This window comes from Bos javanicus, chromosome 20 (genome assembly GCF_032452875.1).
Source record: "Bos javanicus breed banteng chromosome 20, ARS-OSU_banteng_1.0, whole genome shotgun sequence".
Classification (NCBI taxonomy): Eukaryota; Metazoa; Chordata; class Mammalia; order Artiodactyla; family Bovidae; genus Bos; species Bos javanicus.
This window is the reverse complement of record NC_083887.1, coordinates 65,172,916-65,193,453: the sequence shown is the minus strand read 5'-3', so window position 1 is coordinate 65,193,453 and position 20,538 is coordinate 65,172,916. Positions and strand designations below refer to the sequence as shown.

At 39.5% G+C, this 20,538-nt stretch overlaps 1 protein-coding gene across 1 annotated transcript in view; it reads left to right on the top strand.

The window, feature by feature from the left end:
- Positions 1-20,538, top strand: part of ADCY2 (adenylate cyclase 2) — a 456,832-nt gene that overhangs the window by 349,114 nt on the left and 87,180 nt on the right. The gene's annotated exons all lie outside the window — the stretch shown is intronic.

Sequence of the window (20,538 nt, the reverse complement as noted above, 5' to 3'; positions counted from 1 at the left end):
GGAGAGAAACAGCTGCCCCTGCACAGACAAGGCTTATTGAGCAGCAGGACTGCAGGGCATGTAAACAGTGATGTGGCTGAAACAAGTATCACCAAGGGGACAGGCCCTTATTTCTAAAGCAGAGGGATTCATTTGCTACATCTTCCTATTGGATGAGTGTTTTTATATCTTTTACATCACAGTTAAGACAGCGTTTATCCCCAATTGTTGGGAGGGGAGAATGTGATTAAGGGGTTACAAAAGATGATGGCAAAACCGAGATGAAAAGGCTTCTGGGAACCGGGGAAAACATTTCATGGAATTAGCCCTAAAAAAAAAAGAAAAAAGTTGATGTCTTTTCTGTCTTTGCTTTTATTTATTTAAGTTTTTGTCTCTTCTCTGTTGTGTTATTTTATGAGAACCCATCAAAGTTTGTTCCCTTGGGCATCATTACAAATTATTGGGTTTCTCTTGAGCAACAAGTTGGATTTTGAGCGTGAAAATTGTGAAATAGGTGCGGGTTATGGTTCCCTCTTTGTGTTGGCAGTTAGAAAGTTCAGAGTGAGGTCTGTGGACACCTTTCACAGGGAAACTGTACACCTGCATTCAGTCCTGGCCTCCTAGTATCTTATGTCTTTCTCCTTCATTTTCCTTTCATGTTACTGTCCTAATTTTTCTTTTTAAAAATTCTTACTGTGAAATACTTCAAAGATACAGAAAAATACTGAACATAATAGATATGCATTTTCACACCATCCATATGTCAGAAATGTTGAGCCTGTGTCATATTGACTATACATAATGTTTCTGTGCTCGTGGGGACTTTTATTCATTGGGTAAGCTTCCTGCAAACAGTATCTGTTGTTATCGTTATTTTGTCTTATCTATTCATTCAGTCTGACATCTTTTGTATATTAATGTGTGTTTATTCCATTTGTATTTTGATTCTTTTATTGATGCCCGTGGACTCAATTCTACTGTCTTATTTTATGTTTCATTTACTCTGCTTTTCTTTGGTTTATTTCCTCCACACCCCACATCCCCCATCTTCTTAACCGCTAAAGGATTGATCAAGTTTGCTTTATTCATATTCTTTTTTGGAAAATATATATATATATATATATGGAGAGAGAGAGGAGCAAGAAGGAGGATCCTATATATTTTTCTTTGAATAACTGCCATTGAAATTTTAACACATTTTTAATTTAATAAATTATGAAGTTAATCATTATGTCTCTTCCTGTAATTATGTCTTAGAATATTAGTTCCAGATGGTAACTATAGTCAATATTTATTTAGACTTACCTGCATTGTTTATCACTTTATTTGCTCATCAGTACTTTGTAAAAATTATTTCTTCCAAGTTTATTTTCCTTCTTGTTGATGTGTATCATATAAATGTGTATAATTTATCTTTTATTTAATATCTGTGAGTAGTGGCAGCTCCTATTTTTGTTTCTATTAAAATGCTTTTATCTGCTTTATTTTAATTTGCTCTTGAACAATAGTGTGGGTATAAAATTCTTATTTTCCCTTAGTATTTTGATACTATTGCATTGAATTTCAGCTTCTATTGTTGCTAAGGAATGTCTTCTGTCAACCCCATTGCATTCTTTTATAGGTAATGGGTCTTTCCTCTTTGTATGCTTTTCAGCTTTGTTTTTGGGGGGATGGGGAGGGAGGCTTGGTTTTCACTATATTGTTTCTAGATATGCATTGGTTCTTAATTCGCTAAGTGACCAGATGTGATCTTTTTTTTCCACCTGAAGATTCAGGTCTTTGCTTAGTTCTTACCAACCCTCTGCCTGCATTACTTCGCATATGGCTCTTGTCCTTTGTTCGTTATTTCCTCCTGAAACTTATTAATTGCGTGTTGCACTGTTCATTCTGTGCTCCAGGTGCTGCAATTTCTCCTCCAAGTTCCCACCTCTTTACTTCTTTGTGAAGCATTCCGGTGAATATTTCATCCACAATGAGTTTATAATCTCAGTGATCATGTTTTCATGTTTAAGAAGTCTACTTTTTATCTGTTGTTGTTCAGTCGCTAAGATATGTCTGACTCCTTGTGACCCACATAGACTGCAGACTCCAGGCTCCCCTGTTCTTCACTGTCTCCCAGAGTTTACTCAAACTCACATCCATCGAGTTGGTGATGCTGTCCAACCATCTCATCCTCTGTCACCCCATTTTCCTCCTGCCCTTCCTGATATCTCAGATGGTAAAGAATCTGCCTGCAGTGCAGGAGACCTGGGTTCAATCCCTGGGTCAGAAAGATCCCCTGGAGAAGGGAATGGCAACCCACTCCAGTATTCTTGCCTGGAGAATCCCATGGACAGAGGAGCCTGGAAGGCTACAGTCCATGGGATCACAAAGAGTCAGACATGACTGAGTGACATTTTATCTGAGATTTTCTTATAATTCTCTATTTTGCTTATGCATATATTTTTTCCTCTTATTTTCAGATTTTAAACATATTGTATGAAATTATCACTTGCTTCTTTCTGGTATTTATGCTTCACAAATGCATGAATTCTGTTACTTACTCCTGCTGTTGTCCCTCTCATGGCCATGTGTCTTCTTGGGTCATCTGTAATTTCAGCTGTGAGTTCATCAAAGCAAGGGTTTGGGTCCAGGGTGGTCTCATGTTTTCTGAGATAGGTTTTCTGTGATAGGTTTTCACTATATCTCTGCCAGGTATGTCTGGGGTTCGCCAGTTCAAGCCACATTATTTTTTGGAAATCCTTAGGTCTAGGTTCCTTCACTAAATAGGTCATGTGAATTTGATTAGCCCCTTAACGTGGATCACAGTTGGGGATCTCAAGTTTTCCAAGGTTACTCTTTTTCCATTTGGGACCCTACATAGTCAGTGTCCCTGAAAACTAGTGGACATAGTTTTTATGTTTCCTGTTTCCTGATAGGATAGCACTTTATGCTTCTGACTTGATTCAAGCGCTCAGTTCTAATTTTCCATTAAGAAAATCCTGCAAGTGTCACCAACCTTGCATTGACATTAAATCTCACACTCACTTCATGGCACATGTCTGCCCCTGGTTCCTCCCAAGCCATTTAGCATCAAGACCTCTAAGCACCAGCTTCAAGACCCTCTGTGTATCTAGGGTATTCTTGTCTTTGCTCTGAGTGTGTCTATTTAAACATGATAAGTCTGTTATACTTTCTGAAGCATGTGTATTGGGATGATATGCTTTTCACTTTTTCTGACATGCCCTGACTTGTTTTCAAATACACTGGATTATAGTTTTATTTTATTTTGTCTGTTCTCCTTTTTGTAAACTGCCTGTTTTTTGAAAAATAGGAGAGATGTGATGAAATAAGTAAGTAAACGAATAAAACACTGAGTGAATGAATAACCAGTAACAGAGGGAGATGTGATCCTGGCAGGACTGGTAAGGGGAAGTATTTGCATGAAAGAGGGCCTTCCATCATCCCTTTTGGACCCATAATTTTTCAATCTGGCTCTAGTCTTGGGATTTAAGCAGATATAATTAAATTATTAGCTGGCTCCTCTTTTTGGAGTTGTTCTCTCATTTCTGTCTGCCTTATACTATAACTTTATCAAAAATGTGGTGTGCATGTGTGGGAAGTCGCTTCAGTCGTGTCTGAGTCTTTGCAGCCTCATGGACTGTAGCCCTCCAGGCTCCTCTGTCCATGGGATTCTCCAGGCAAGAATACTGGAGTGTGTTGCCATGTCCTCCTCCAGGGGATCTTCCTGACCCAGAGATCAAACCTGCATCTCTTACATCTCCTGTACTGGCAAGCAGATTCTTTACTACTAGCACCACTTGGAAAGCCCATGAGAAATGTGAGCTACCTTAAAAGATCAGAAATGATCAAGCAGAAATTTTTGCCTTTTTTAGTAGTTTCATTCATATTGTCTGTAAACTAAATAGATTATGTTAAATCAGTCATGGCAATTATTAAAATAAGAATGATTTTTTGTAATAATGTTCAGTGAAATATGATGTGTTTCATTAACCCAAGCAAAATCAAGAATAATGACATTTTCCTTAAGGAAAATTAATAGCAAATTACAATCTTAATATCTTAGAACTATTATTTCTACTGAGATTCTTTAATATGCATTCTATTACTCATGTCAGTAATCAATGCTCTTTAATGATTTAATAATGATTTCAAAAGAGTCACTTTTATTTTGTTTTTATCTTCATAAAGGAAACAAATAGCAAAGAGTTTAATTTTTCTAAACACAAATGATGGATAATGACTATTGTGAAGGCAATTTTGCTTTGGTAGGCAAGCAAAGTTGTGAGCCCCAATACTGTGTTCAGTCCCTAATTCATGCCTGGCTCTGCAACCCCACAGACTATAGCCCACCAGGCTCCTCTGTCCATGGGAATTTCCAGGCAAGAATACTGGAGTGGCTTGCCATTTCCTCCTCCAAGGGATCTTCCTGACCTAGAGATCAAACCTGCATCTCCCATGTCTCCTGCATTGCAGGTAGATTCTTTACCCATTAAGCCATCAGTCATACTAGATATCATGAAAGTGAGTTGCTTCTTGCATTATCTTGATGCAGTGGATATGAGTTTTGGGGGGAGGGGGGAAGGAAAGGAAAAGAGAGAACAGAAAGAAAGAAAAGAAAACAAACAAAAAATGAAGCAAGATCATTCTCACTGTCCAAGATAAATGAACCACGTAGCTTTTACTGAAGTGAACAATATTTGACTCTGAATTCAGGTCCTCTGAACGTGTGGACATGCCTCATAGTTATTAGCTTGAATGCAAGTTAATGGTTTAGTGTGCTCACTTGTTCAATCATGTCCAACTCTTTGCAACCCCATGGACTGCAGCCCACCAAGCCACTCTGTCCATGGAATTTTCCAAGCAAGAGTACTGGAGTAGGTTGTCATTTCCTTCTCCAAACGGTTTAGTTCCCTACCCATAATCTAAGACCAGAGGTTTCTCGGATTCCTTAGGGACCTTGGGTCCCTCCAGCACAGACTCTGCTTTCCCTAGACTTTGGTCCTCATCTTCACTGTCTAAGATGGCAGTATCCTGTGCTGAGCACAGGATGGAGGAGCAGACCCAGAGGCAGAGGGCAAAAGGCATTTAAAACCATCATCTCTGAAGATACCTCCCAGGAACTATGAAGATACATCATGACACTTTGGTCTATAAGCCAAGACAGATCTTAGTCACATGTGTGAACCTAGCTGCAAGGGAAGCTAGAAGGTGTCACCTTTAGTATGTGTAACAGGACGCCCATCTGAAAATTCTAGTAAGAAAAAGTGGATTTCGTGGGAATCAGTGCTCACTCCAGGAAGTGTGGCTGCCTGTATGTCACTGATATAGTAAGATTTGAGGGACAGTAACAATAAAAAGGAAGCTGAATGTGTCTTTACTCAACAAAACCGGCCAGTATACTTTTACTTTGTATCCGAGCTATACTCTGAGCATTTGTAATAAAAATAGAAATTCTTGAGAAATTCATGCATGCATTCAGTCCATCATTTATGGAATCAGTCAACAGTTCTGTATCAAGCTACCATATAACAGGCATGGTTATAGAGATGCCATGGAAGTAGCAGTGACCCCAAAAATCCTTTCCCTCACACAGCTTGAATTCTATGAAGAGGCACAGCAATAACATAATAAACAAATATTAATAATTCAGTAGTGATAAGCTTTAAGAAAAATTAAGACAAGATCCTGTAGAGTGAGGGAAGGTGGTATTTCAGATGAGGGCTGTCAGGGAAGGCATCATGGATTGAGTGATGTGGAAGAGAAGTCTGAATGAATTGAAATGGTAAGCATGGATACCTGGCAAGAGAACATTCTAGATGATGGAGGTCACACATGTGTTCAGGGATCAACAAGGAGGCGAGGGTTGGGAGCAGAGTGAGCCAGGGAGTGTGGAAACGGCATCACAGCAGTTGTGAGACCAGCAGGTCATGTTACCCCCACAGGGGTGACTGAATGCTGAGTGTAATGGGAAGCCCTGGAAGATTATCAGCTGAGGACGTGCAGTAGCTGTGCTTGAAGTGTTGTTCTTGCTGCTCTGGAAGGGGGTAGGCGGAAATAGGAAGACCATAGAAGGAGATGGTTTGTACCCTAGCAGGCACGGAGATGTAAAAAGTGGTCCAGTTCTGGGACATGTTACAAAGAATGATGAGGGAAGTCTTGCTATTGGGTGGGAGACAAAGAATAAGAGAAACCTAAGTTCTGTAGGGTTTTGCTTGCTTGTTTGTTGTTGTTGTTGGCCTGGACAACAAGGAAAAACTGGACAGCCGTTTACAGTGTGGGAGACTCCTGGGGAAGGAACAAGTCAGAGAGAAGCATAGGATGAAGGGCTCAGCTCAGAGCATCACAGACGTGTGTGTGTGTGTTAATATTAGCATCCAGGAGGTGGGGCTTCACAGAGGGAGGGAGGGTGTGTGAGAGCCCATGGTTCGTGAGTGGAGTCAGGATGGACGAAGTCATAATTCGGAAAGATCAACACATAGGTAATTTACAAACCTGGGAGGAGATGAGCTCAACTAAGGAGTGTACAAAGAGAAGACCATGGACCTTCAGAAAATTCAAGTCTTTGACCCATGTTGTTGGTATGGAGTGGAAGCACTTTACTTTGCCAAGTATAACTCCTTCTCCCTGTCCAGCATCACAAGACCTTCAAGTGGCCAGAACATGTCAATTCCACTAAGTCCTGTTATTGGAGAGAGGCTGTAATAATCTGTAATGGTGATGAATATTTAAATGCCTTGTCTCCTTTTCCACCTTTCAATTCTTTTTTTTTAACAAATAATTTTTTTTATTTTGAGGTTCTATCACCTGTCACTTAAAAAGAGAGGGAGAGATTTTTATTATTTCATGCTAACATACAGTTAAAAGTTTTTTTTTCCCCTCCTCTGTTCCTATTATCCTTACTAAATACCACGTAATCTGTTACATGTGAACAGAGCATTGATGAGAGAGTCTACATCAGTCTTGGGGGGAGGAAGCTGGATATCTCATGTCAGTAAGCATGCTTCCTCTCTTCATCAAGACCCCCTATAAGCAATAAACTAACCCCCGTAAGCAATAAAATAAACTGGAGGAAAAAAGAGAAAGGAGAAAGGACCTGGATTCAAATAACCTTTTCCATATATTGGAACAATACGCTGGATTAAAGTGCCTTAGTCAAAAACTTATCACTAAAAAGTGTAATTTTTCTTGCCTCCTGATAGCAGAGAGTCGAGTTTGCTTTTCAGTGAGTATATAGATCAATTATGCCTCTATGTTAAAAAAAAAAAAAAAGCTTTGCAACCAGAATGTTAATTAAAATTGATTGCATTACACAAACAACTGGGTATGCTTAATGAGCCTGAACATGCTTTTGATAGAACAGGCAGGATAAATGGTTATAATTACGGACTTTTGACCAAGCATGACTTTGATCATGGGAATTCTTGTTCGCTGGGATGAGAGTTACATCCCGCCCAACAGCGATGCCAGTGCGCCGTGGACTGGAGAGTAGACAGCGCCCCGGGGGAGCAGGCCACCAGAGCCCTGGGCCTCAGGTTGTGACGTCATGTGCTCATGCGAGACCGTGTCAGCTGCACACGGAGATGGCCGCACGTCTTCCTGTCCAGTCTAGTGCTTCTCATTTCATTTTCCTGCCTAACTTCCCGGGCTAGAAGCTCCAGTACAGTGCTCCATATAGTCTTGTTCATGATCTTGGAGGGAAAACATCCAGTCCCTCATCATTAAGTATGATGTTATCTGTGTGTTTTTCACAGATGCCTTTTATCAGGAGAAAGAAAATCCCTTTCATCATGGCCTGATGAGTGTTTTTACAATGAAAGGGTGTTGGGCTTTGTCATATTGATCTATTGAGATAATCATTTGAGGCTTTTTTCCCCTTGTTCTATGAATATAGTGTATCACATTAATTGATTTTCAGGTATTAAACCAGCCTTGCCTTTCTCAGACAAATCCTACTTGATCATGGTATACTTAATCCTTTTCATGTGTGACTAGATTTGGTTTGCTAATATTTTGCCGAGGACTTTTGAATCTAAATTCATAAGAGATGCTGGTCTCTAGTTTTGTTTTCTTGTGCGGTCCTCATCTGGTATTGGTACCAGGGTGATAGTGGTTTCATAGAACCCCTTAGTAACTGTCCCATCCCCTTTATCTTCTAGAGTTTGTGGAAAAAGTAATATAAATTCTTCTTTAAGAGTTTTGTAAAACTCAGCAATGAAGCCATCTGGGCATGAGCTTTTCCTTGTGAGTAGTTTTTATTTTTGTTTTGTTTTTAAATTGCTAATTCAATTGCTCTTTTATAGATTTATTCAGATTTTCTGTTTCTTATGAAGTCATGTTTGGTAGTCTGTCCCTTATCATACTTTTAAGACTATTCATTCCTGCTTTTCTGGGCACTTGTCATCCATTTCAGCAGAACACAAACAGTCTGTGGTATTAGGGCCAGTTTTTTCCCTTAACAACCTCTTATCTTCCTTTAATGGATTCTTACGCTTGAGAAAAAAAGCAAACTAGATACATCCAGAAAAAAATATCACCAGATGCTCTTCCCCATGTCCCGTGGATTATTGTAAAATGTGAGAGTCAAATTTTAAGACACTTGTTTTTTCAGGCTCTAATGTAGCTGTTTGACATGACTCCAGAAGGCCCAGGATCTCTTTCAAACATGTATGGTGGAATAATTATTCCTGAAAACAGACACTGAAATGCATTTTAGAAAACAGGAGCCCATGGATCTTACTTTAGTACAAGAATCTTTTATTTAAATTCTGATTCATAAAATTAATTATGTGATTTGAAAGCAGATCAACCCATGGTAATTTTTGTTAAATCTGTTAAGATTTTTGTAGTTAAAGGCCAATGTAATCCATAATCAGTTATTCATTCATGAGGAAATTGATCTATGGCATATCCTATGAAGTATGTAGGTATTTTCTCCATAGTTCTAATAAAAACTGAATGGTTTGCTGTTTTTTCAAAGGAAGAGGGAAGAAAGTTGGAGAAGCAACTGATTCTAATCATTCTTAGGTTTCAATCTGATCACTAATGCTATCATAGTACCTAGAGGGAAAAAAAAAAAAAACTTTAGTTAATGGATTAGAGTTCTATAAAGAAAACAGAAATGGCCTCAGGAATTTCATCAAGGGAATTTAATACACTGAAGTGCTTACAGATGGGGGCAAAGCTGAGAAGTCAAACAGGGGATGGCAAAGAAGCCAAGCGGTGAGCAAGGCAGCAAACTGCTACCACCCTAGGTGGGAAGGACACAGGATGGACGCGGTGTCGCCGGAAATGTAGGATCCGAGAACTGTGAGCAGCCAGGATGCTTCCCTGACAGGGGTGTGGACCCGCGGAGACGGCAGTAGGTGCAGCCCATTCAGAGAATGACAGTTACATAGAGAAGCAGCAGAAATACCCAGGCTTCCTCCTTCTCCCCTTCCAGTGTTTCCCCAACACTTCCCACTGGCCAAACCTTGTTAGAACCATTTGCAAAGAATCTGGAAAACGGAGTGTGTAGGAGATGGGACGGAAAAATGTTTGAAAACAAATGAAATTAATTATCAGCACATTTAGTGACAAATATTCCCAAATTTGTTGAGATACATCTGTAAACAGCAAGAAAAATAAATATAAATAACACCGCACATGGTATATTATACTCAAACGGCTGAAACCAAAGAGAAAAGAAAGAAAAAAACACTTAAATGCAGTCCAAGGAAAAAAATACATTGTGAATGTGAGGGATCAGTAATGGAAATTTTTACTGACTTCTCATCAGAACCATTGATATAAACATGTTCAATCCGGGATTAAGTATTCAATAAAACTATTCCTTTTTTTAAAATGAGATGAAAGCCATTTTGCAAATGAAAGAAAGCTAGAGGAATTCATCACCAGCAAACCTATAGTATAAGAAATGCTAATGGAAGTTCTTCAAGCTGAACTGAAATGATAACAGAGGCAAATCTGAATCTACAGGAGGGAATGAAGAGAAGAATGTGCTCTTAATACATGAGCATATAAAAGACCATATGTTTATATGGTATTAATTTTTCTAAAAGACAACTGATCATTTAAGGCAAAAAATAGTAGTTACACTAAGTATTGTGATGCAGAGAAGAGGGGAATTATATTGTTGTCAGTTCAGTTCAGTTCAATTGCTCAGACATGTCTGACTCTTTGCAAACCCATGGACTGTAGCACCCCAGGCTTCCCTGTCCATCACCAACTCCCTGAGCTTGCTCAGACTTATGTCCATCGAGTCAATGATGCCATCCAACCATTTCATCCTCTGTCATCCTTCTCCTCCTGCCTTCAATCTTGCCCAGCATCAGGGTCTTATCCAATGAGTCAGTTCTTCACATCAGGCGGCCAAAGTATTGGAGCTTCAGCTTCATCATCAGTCCTTCCAATGAATATTCAGGGTTGATTTTCTTTAGGATTGACTGGTGTGATCTCCTTACAGTCCAGGGGACTTTCAAGAGTCTTATCCAACACCATAGTTCAAAAGCATAAATTCTTCGGTGCTCAGCTTTCTTTCTATATTGTTGTCAGGACATTATATATATATATTTTTTTTCTAATTTTATTTTATTTTTAAACTTTACATAATTGTATTAGTTTTGCCAAATATCAAAATGAATCCGCCACAGGTATACATGTGTTCCCCATCCCGAACCCTCCTCCCTCCTCCCTCCCCATACCATCCCTCTGGGCCGTCCCAGTGCACCAGCCCCAAGCATCCAGCATCGTGCATCAAACCTGGACTGGCAACTCGTTTCCTACATGATATTTTACATGTTTCATTGCCATTCTCCCAAATCTTCCCACCCTCTCCCTCTCCCACAGAGTCCATAAGACTGTTCTATACATCAGTGTCTCTTTTGCTGTCTCGTACACTGGGTTATTGTTACCATCTTTCTAAATTCCATATATATGCGTTAGTATACTGTATTTATGTTTTTCCTTCTGGCTTACTTCACTCTGTATAATAGGCTCCAGTTTCATCCACCTCATTAGAACTGATTCAAATGTATTCTTTTTAATGGCTGAGTAATACTCCATTGTGTATATGTACCACAGCTTTCTTTATCCATTCATCTGCTGATGGACATCTAGGTTGCTTCCATGTCTTGGCTATTATAAACAGTGCTGCAATGAACATTGGGGTACGCGTGTCTCTTTCCCTTCTGGTTTCCTCAGTGTGTATGCCCAGCAGTGGGGTTGCTGGATCATAAGGCAGTTCTATTTCCAGTTTTTTAAGGAATCTCCATACTGTTCTCCATAGTGGCTGTACTAGTTTGCATTCCCACCAACAGTGTAAGAGGGTTCCCTTTTCTCCACACCCTCTCCAGCATTTATTATTTGTAGACTTTTGGATCGCAGCCATTCTGACTGGTGTGAAATGGTACCTCATAGTGGTTTTGATTTGCATTTCTCTGATAATGAGTGATATTGAGCATCTTTTCATGTGTTTGTTAGCCATCTGTATGTCTTCTTTGGAGAAATGTCTATTTAGTTCTTTGGCCCATTTTTTGATTGGGTCGTTTATTTTTCTGGAGTTGAGCTGTAGGAGTTGCTTGTATATTTTTGAGATTAGTTGTTTGTCGGTTGCTTCATTTGCTATTATTTTCTCCCATTCTGAAGGCTGTCTTTTCACCTTGCTAATAGTTTCCTTTGATGTGCAGAAGCTTTTAAGGTTAATTAGGTCCCATTTGTTTATTTTTGCTTTTATTTCCAATATTCTGGGAGGTGGGTCATAGAGGATCCTGCTGTGATGTATGTCGGAGAGTGTTTTGCCTATGTTCTCCTCTAGGAGTTTTATAGTTTCTGGTCTTACATTTAGATCTTTAATCCATTTTGAGTTTATTTTTGTGTATGGTGTTAGAAAGTGGTCCAGTTTCATTCTTTTACAAGTGGTTGACCAGATTTCCCAGCACCACTTGTTAAAGAGATTGTCTTTAATCCATTGTATATTCTTGCCTCCTTTGTCAAAGATAAGGTGTCCATATGTGCGTGGATTTATCTCTGGGCTTTCTATTTTATTCCATTGATCAATATTTCTGTCTTTGTGCCAGTACCATACTGTCTTGATAACTGTGGCTTTGTAGTAGAGCCTGAAGTCAGGTAGGTTGATTCCTCCAGTTCCATTCTTCTTTCTCAAGATCGCTTTGGCTATTCGAGGTTTTTTGTATTTCCATACAAATTGTGAAATTATTTGTTCTAGCTCTGTGAAAAATACTGTTGGTAGCTTGATAGGGATTGCGTTGAATCTATAAATTGATTTGGGTAGTATACTCATTTTCACTATATTGATTCTTCCAATCCATGAACATGGTATATTTCTCCATCTATTAGTGTCCTCTTTGATTTCTTTCACCAGTGTTTTATAGTTTTCTATATATAGGTCTTTAGTTTCTTTAGGTAAATATATTCCTAAGTATTTTATTCTTTCCGTTGCAATGGTGAATGGAATTGTTTCCTTAATTTCTCTTTCTGTTTTCTCATTATTAGTGTATAGGAATGCAAGGGATTTCTGTGTGTTGATTTTATATCCTGCAACTTTACTAACACCTATCCTGCTCAAACTCTTCCAGAAAATTGCAGAGGAAGGTAAACTTCCAAACTCATTCTATGAGGCCACCATCACCCTAATACCAAAACCTGACAAAGATGCCACAAAAAAAGGACATTATATATTTTTGAAGTGTTACAATATTAATGCTAAGTAACTTCTGATACATTAATCATGTATATTTTATGTCTTGAGCGATCACTAAAAATACAAAGAGGTATAGCTAACAAATCAATAGAAGAAACTAAAAATCCTGTGAAAATATTATATTAAAGAAAAACGACAATAAGGGAGAAACAAAACTGAAAAGACATGAGACAGACAGAAAACAAATAGTAAAATGGTAGACTTGTAATGAAGAATAGCATCTAATGTCATGTACCACACCATGCAGACAAAGCAGAAGTACACCAGACAAAAGATGGTCATATGATAGGTTTATTATTAAATGTACAAGGACTGATACTCCAAATAAAAGCATGATGAAGCCATATACTGTCTGCAAGAGATGCTCTTTAAGCACAGAAGGAAGTTAGGTTGGAATTAAAAGGATGGAAAATAGAGATCATATAAACAGTAAGTATAAGAAAATTACCATCCATATATTGATATCAGACAAGGAGACATGGAGGCAAGAAGTATGGACAAAGGTAAAGAGCAGCATTGAAAATTAACAAAAGTTTCAATTTATCAGAAAACATAAAATCATTAAATGGTATATACTTAAAACACAGCTATAGAATACTTGAAAAAAAACCTGAAAAACACAAAGAGAATTAGACAAACCAATAACTAGAATTAGATGTTTAATATTCCTTTTCTATCCCTTGCTAGACATAAGAGTTTTGAAAACCTGAGTAAGACTAACTTCCTGTGAATTAGCATTCATAGAACACTAAATCCAACAGTGAAATGCATGTTATTTTTAACTGCACATGGAGCATTGACCAAGAAGTGACATAAAATCATCTCAACAAATCTGAAAAGGTTGAAATGTGAAAGCTAGGAAAACTTATAAACATATCTAACCACACCAACATCAACTTAAAATGTAAAACACAGAATATCCAAAACAAATCCCAACTATTTTAGTGTTAAACTATATATACTTCTGAACAACCTAGTCAAATAAAAAACCACAAGACAATGTGTAGGTAGGGCTGAGTCCCTTCACTGTTCGCCGGAAACTATTACAGCATTGTTAGTTGGTTATACCTCAATTCAAAAATACAAAATTTACAGATGTGAGAGTTGGACCATAAATAAGGCTGAGCACTGAAGAATTGATGTTTTCAAATTGTGGTGCTGGAGAAGACTGCTGAGCTATTTCAAATCCTAAAAGATGATGCTGTGAAAGTGCTGCACTCAATATGCCAGCAAATTTGGAGAACTCAGCAGTGGCCACAGGACTAGAAAAGGTCAATTTTCTTTCCAATCCCAAAGAAAGACAATGCCAAAGAATGTTCAAACTACTGCACAATTGCACTCATCTTACATGCTAGTAAAGTAATGCTCAAAATTCTCCAAGCCAGTCTTGGAACAGTAGGTGAACTGTGAACTTCCAGATGTTCAAGCTGGATTTAGAAAAGGCAGAGGAACCAGAGATCGAATTGCCAACATCCGTTGGATCATCAAAAAAGTAAGAGAGTTCCAGGAAAACATCTATTTCTGCTTTATTAACTATGTCAAAGCCTTTGACTGTGTGGATCATCACAAACTGTAGAAAATTCTTCAAGAGATGGGAATACCAGACCACCTGACCTGCCTCCTGAGATATCTGTGTGCAGGTCAGGAAGCAACAGTTAGAACTGGACATGGAACAACAGACTGGTTCTAAATTGGGAAAGGAGTACATCAAGGCTGTATATTGTCACCCTGCTTATTTAACTTCTATGCAGAGTACATCATGAGAAACACTGGGCTGGATGAAGCACAAGCTGGAATCACGATTGCCGGGAGGAATATCAATAACCTCAGATATATAGATGATATTACCCTTATGGCAGAAAGCGAAGAAGAATTAAAGAGCCTCTTGATGAAAGTTAAGAGGAAAGTGAAAATGTTGGCTTAAAGCTCAACATTCAGAAAACTAAGATCGTGGGATCTGGTCCCATCACTTCATGGCAAATAGATGGGGAAACAGTGGAAACAGTGGCTGGCTTCATTTTTGGGGGCTCCAAAATCACTGCAGATGGTGACTGCAGCCATGAAATTAAAAGACGCTTGCTCCTTGGAAGAAAAGTTATGACCAACCTAGACAGCATATTCAAAAGCAGAGGCATTATTTTGGTGACAAAGGTTCATCTAGTCAAGGCTATGGTTTTTCCAGTAGTCATGTATGGATGTGAGAGTTGGACTATCAAGTAAGCTGGGCACCGAAGAATGGATGCTTTTGAACTGTGGTATTGGAGAAGACTCTTGAGAATCTCTTGGACTGCAAGGAGATCCAACCAGTCCATCCTAAAGGAGATTAGTCCTGGATGTTCATTGGAAGAACTGATGCTGAAGCTGAAGCTCCAATATTTTGGCTACCTGATGCGAAAAGGCAACTCATTGGAAAAGACCATGATGCTAGGAAAGATTAAAGGCAAAAGAAGAAGGGGGCTGCAGAAGATGAGATGGTTAGATAGCATCACAAACTCAATGGACATGAATTTGAGCAAACTCCGGGAGATACTAACAGACAGAGGAGCCTGGCATGCTGCAGTCCATAGGGTCCCAAAGAGTCAGACACGACTTCGCGACTGAACAAGAACACTAAATAAAATGTTTTTTTTTTTTAAGTCAGTTTTTCAAAGGAATGGAAAAAGAGTATGTGGTTTTTGTATATGTATCATGGAATATTGTTGTTGCTTAGTCACTAAGTCATGTCCCACTGTTTTGCAACCCCATGGACTGTAGCCCACGAGGCTCCTCTGCCCATGGGATTTCCCAGGCAAGAACACTGGAGTGGATTGCCATTTATTCTCCAAAGGTTCTTCCCAACCCAGGGATCCAACCCACATCCCCTGCCTTGCAGGTGAATTCTTTACTGCCAAGCCACTGGGGAAGCCCATATAGTGAAATGTTACTCAGCCATAAAAAGAATAAAAATTGCAGCAACATGAATGCAACTAGAGAGTATCATGCTAAGTGAAGTAAGTCAGAAAGAGAAAGATAAATACCCAAAACGTGGCACAAATGAACACATCTACAAAACAGAAAGCGACTCACAGGCCTAGAGGACAGGCCTGTGGCTGCAGATGAGGTGCGGTAGGGAGAGGCGCGGCCGGAGGGCTTGGAGCTGGTGGGGGACAGACCTGCGGCTGCAGATGAGATGTGGTAGGGAGAGACGCAGCCTGGGGGCTTGGAGCTGGTGCGCGCGTTCATGGGGACAGACCTGTGGCTGCAGATGAGGTGCGGTAGGGAGAGGCGCGGCCTGGGGGCTTGGAGCTGGTGCGCGCGTGCGTACTAAGTCGCTGCAGTCCCGTCGGACCCTTTGGGACCCTATGAACTGTAGCCCACCAGGCCCTTCTCTCCATGGGATTGGAGTTGCTAGATGCAAGCTAGTGCATTAAAGTGGATTAAGAACAGGTCCTGCTGTGTAGCACAGGAAACTATTCAATATTCTGTGATACGCCGTAATGGAAAACAATGGCGACACTGGCGATAAGGAACCCACCTGCCAATGCAGGAGCTGCAAGCAACATGGGTCTATCCCTGGGTGGGCAAGATCCCCTGGAGAAGGGAAAGACTACCACTCCAGCGCTCTCGCCTGGAGAATCCCATGGACAGAGGAGCCTGGCAGGCTACAGTCCACAGGGTCACAAAAAGTCGGACATGGCTGAAGCAACTGAGCACTCACATACGGCACAGGGAAGTGTATTCAATACCCTGTGATAAACTATAATGTAAAAGAGCATAAACGTGTGTATATGTGTACAGCTTAGTCACTTTGCTGTACAGCAGAGATTGGCACAACTTTGTAAATCAACTATATTTCAATTAAAAAATTGAAATAAATCCAAAAAGTCACAAGACAAATTAGCAGATGTTTTGTGTATTAAAAGAAACTGTGTGGACTGTCGCTTAACAGTAATTTAGAGAGGAATTTGTAGCTTTAAATGCTTATATTTGAAAGAAGAAAGAGTTGAAATCAGTTGTTTACCTTTCAACCTTAGGAAGCCGGGAAAAGATGAGCAAGTCCAATAAATAGGAGGGAACATACACTAAGAAAAAAGTAATCAATAAACGGAAGACAAACAGAAAAGTAATAAGGACAAATGTTGGTTCTTTAAAAAAACAGTTAAATGCCGAACCGTTAGCAAGACTAAGAAAGAAAAACAGAACAATAATCACAAACCACCCAAACTAATGTTATAAGAAATAAAATGGTATTTACGACAGATTCTACAGATTTTAACAGGATAAATATGAAAAGTTATGAATTACTCAAGGCCAAAAAATTTACAACTTAGATAAAATGGGAAAATTCATGGACTGTACAACTTACCAAATTGAACACATATTGAAAATTTAAATGGATATTTATGTAATGTTGTTGTTCAGTCACTAAGTCATGTCCCATTCTTTGCGACCACATGGACTACAGCACGCCAGGCTCCCCTGTCCTTGTATTAAATTTGTTTTTTACTCAAGTTCTGTCTGAGCTTTACCAAACATTTTAAGAAAATAAGATGGAGAGAACTGGTCAAATATTAATAAATTTCATAATTGTGAATGGAGGAAAATGTCCTGTTCTTGGAAAGAAAGTCAAAGTTTGAGGCTATAAACCAAATGCCACTTCTGTACCACCTTTAAAAATCTAGCTAAAATTAAAAGCGAAAAGGTTGGAAATAAAGCATAGAAAAGAGCTATTTTAGGAAACAGCTTCCAGAAAGAGGAAAGCTGTAGTAGTATGAATTTCTGACAATCTAAATCCAAGTGAAAGACATTTAGCATGAAAACAGAGAAGCTTATTTTACAGTACAGTCACCAAGAAAAGTTAACAATCATGAATCTTTATGCACTCCAGCATCTCTTTGAAATAAATAGACACTATTAAAATGTTCAGATGTATTGACAAACCCACAAACTTAGTTGGAAATGTTAATATATTCTAAAATTGACAGATCAAATTGAGCCAATAAATCAGCCCACTGGGGATCTGACTAACTCCTCAAGCTCTGACAATAGACTCACTGAAAGAACTTGCTTTGTTTCCAACAAAAAGGAAATGTAAATATGTATCATAAGACATAATAGAAATGGAATGTATTTATCACATCCCAGAAGAAAAAGAAATTGTCAAAGTAAAAATAATAGAGACCACAATCTCTGATCAAACCTAATGACATTAGAAATAACAAAGACAGACCGAAAATAATTTCCCTGTATAGTTACTCTTGTATTAAAAGGAAAAGAAAATTGAAATTATAGGCTTTTTAGAAAAGAATGGCAATGAGTAGCTATAAATCAAAAGCCGTGGGATTTGGCTAAAGCAGTAATTATAGGAATATTTATATCCTTAAATGCATTTATTAGAAAATAGAAAAGATTAGCAGCAAATGACAATCAAGAAAAAGAACAATGAAAGTTTAAATAAAGAAGGAGGAAAGGATTATTTTAAGTTAAATTAGAAACCAATCATAAAGAAAATGATCAGAAAGCATGGACCTTAATAATAAGCCAAAAGTTCATTCTTTGAGAAGTTCAGCAAACATGCAGAGCTTCAGAAGTCTTATCTAAAGAGAATCAGAAAAATAACATGAAGGAAAAGAAGAAACTGCTTCAACTATAACAACTTCAAAAATTGTAAGAGAATATTAAGTAGAATGTCTCACATTCAAAATTTAAATGAAAAGGATAATTTCCCAGGAAAGTTAAAGCAGTAAACATGATTGAAACGTGACATGTTTACTCCAGGAAGCACAACCTGGGTCAGGTATACGATTGTGTGGGCTTTAATCCCAACCCATACCACTTGGGAGGGTTGTTAACTTTTGGTTGGTTTCTCAGTTTCTCTGGGTGTCAGTTTCTCTTGCATAAAATGAGGTAAGAACAGTAACCCTGCTGTCCAGGGTTACATATGCATACAAAGCCTTTAGAACAGTGCTGGCCACACAGTATTCTATCATCATGCCATCATGTCATGCCACCATCAGCTTCACCCTCCTATCACCAGATGGTTTAGAGCTGAGACTTACCAGACCTTCAATTAGAGATCATTCATATTTGAACAGTTACAGACCTAAGAAAAAAGTATTATTTTTCTGACATCAGCCTTATGCAGATGGCATCACCTTAACACCAACAAGGAACCAGGGGAGCACAGAGTCACAGGAAACCCATCAGAGCTCTCTTAGATGCATGAAAAGAATGGCCAGTGGAAGTTGAGCAGATGAGTTCTGGTGTCCCTTCCATTGCAGGAATAGCAAGAGTCTTCCTATGCTCCCCTCCGTCCACGGTGCTAACAGGAGGCCTGAGAGTCTGTGATGGGGAGATGCTGAAACTGTGGATTCTGAGCAGGGATTAAGGAGCAATGTCTGAGACAAAAGGTGTTTGGGATGGGGGAGGCGAGGAGGCTTACAGAGCTTACCTTTCTGAGACTGTGAGTTACTCAAAACACGGGTCTTACTCATGTTTGCTCCCTTCCAACCCAGCGTGGACCTGGCCATGAGACAAGTCAACAATCTAGGTGTATTTGGTGTATCTGTACCCTCCTAGCAGACACTTAGCGTTACTCGTAAAATGTGAACAAATGTCATTATCAGGCTGGTATTTGAAAGCATGTGCATCGTGTCTAGGACATAACTCAGCACTCCATAAGGACATCCTTGGGGCAGCTTTGAGTGCACAGTGGTTTGAAGTCAAGGTTTTGTAGATCTTGCTTGATGTGTGCTATCTCTCAAGATAGAACAACTATCTGAGTGCCAACTGAGTGGACCCTTCCTATCCTGATGGCATGAAGGGGTTCCTTAGTTCACTGATGGCTCGCTTCTTTTCCCCCTGCTGGGGGCTCACAGCTGTGCACTCACCGGGCATTTCAGCTTGTAGATTGCTCATACCTGGGTCTTCCTTTGATGCATCAACATTCACTTCTTAGTGTCCCCATGCTTCTCAGTACCAAGTCTCCTGTCTCTTCAGTTTCTCTAGCCAACCTCATTGGCTCGAGCTTCCACTGTGATCTCAGGTACCACCTGACCTCTCTTCAGATGTTGCATTTAAATTTCATCTTGGATTATTCGTTATGGCTCATCTTTTCTAATACTCCCAACCCCTTCTTCCTTTGGATTACATGATGTTTTAAGAGGTCTTTAGTTTTCATTGTATAAAGGACCTTTCAGAAATGCATACAATTCTTGCAAACAGTTTTATCCTTTGGATGAAAGCACGTTTTAAGACAGTAAATTTCTGAATTGTTTACAGGAACTCTGAGAAATGCATACAGTTCTCGTGACCACTTTTATCTACTTGTAACCGGAGGGTGACAGAACCTATAACTTAGTGGGTACTTTTCTCACATGATCACAGGAACCTTGTGTGCTCATTGGCTCATGCAAAAATGCAAAGGCCACAGAGTGAGAACAGGGAATGAATGAGGTTTCCGCTGACATTGATGAGGCTGCCCTGGAGGCAAAACTGCCAGGCCACCGAGGCAGGGAAGGGGGCACCATGATGGCCGTGGCCGGGTGTGGGCATGAAGGTGCTGGTTGCAGAGGCAAGTCGTGTAAACAGGGTTTTTCTCTTATGAAGAAATGATGCTGGTAAGACAGCTGGAGGAGCATGGTGGGCTGCAGCCCATGGGGTCACTAAGAGTCGGACACGACTGAGCAACGTCACATCACTTTTCACTTGCATGCATTGAAGAAGGAAATGGGAACCCACTCCAGTGTTCTTGCCTGAAGAATCCCAGGGACTGGGGAGCCTGGTGGGCTGCCGTCTATGGGGTCGCACAGAGTCGGACACGACTGAAGCAACTTAGCAGCAGCAGCAGCAGGACAGTT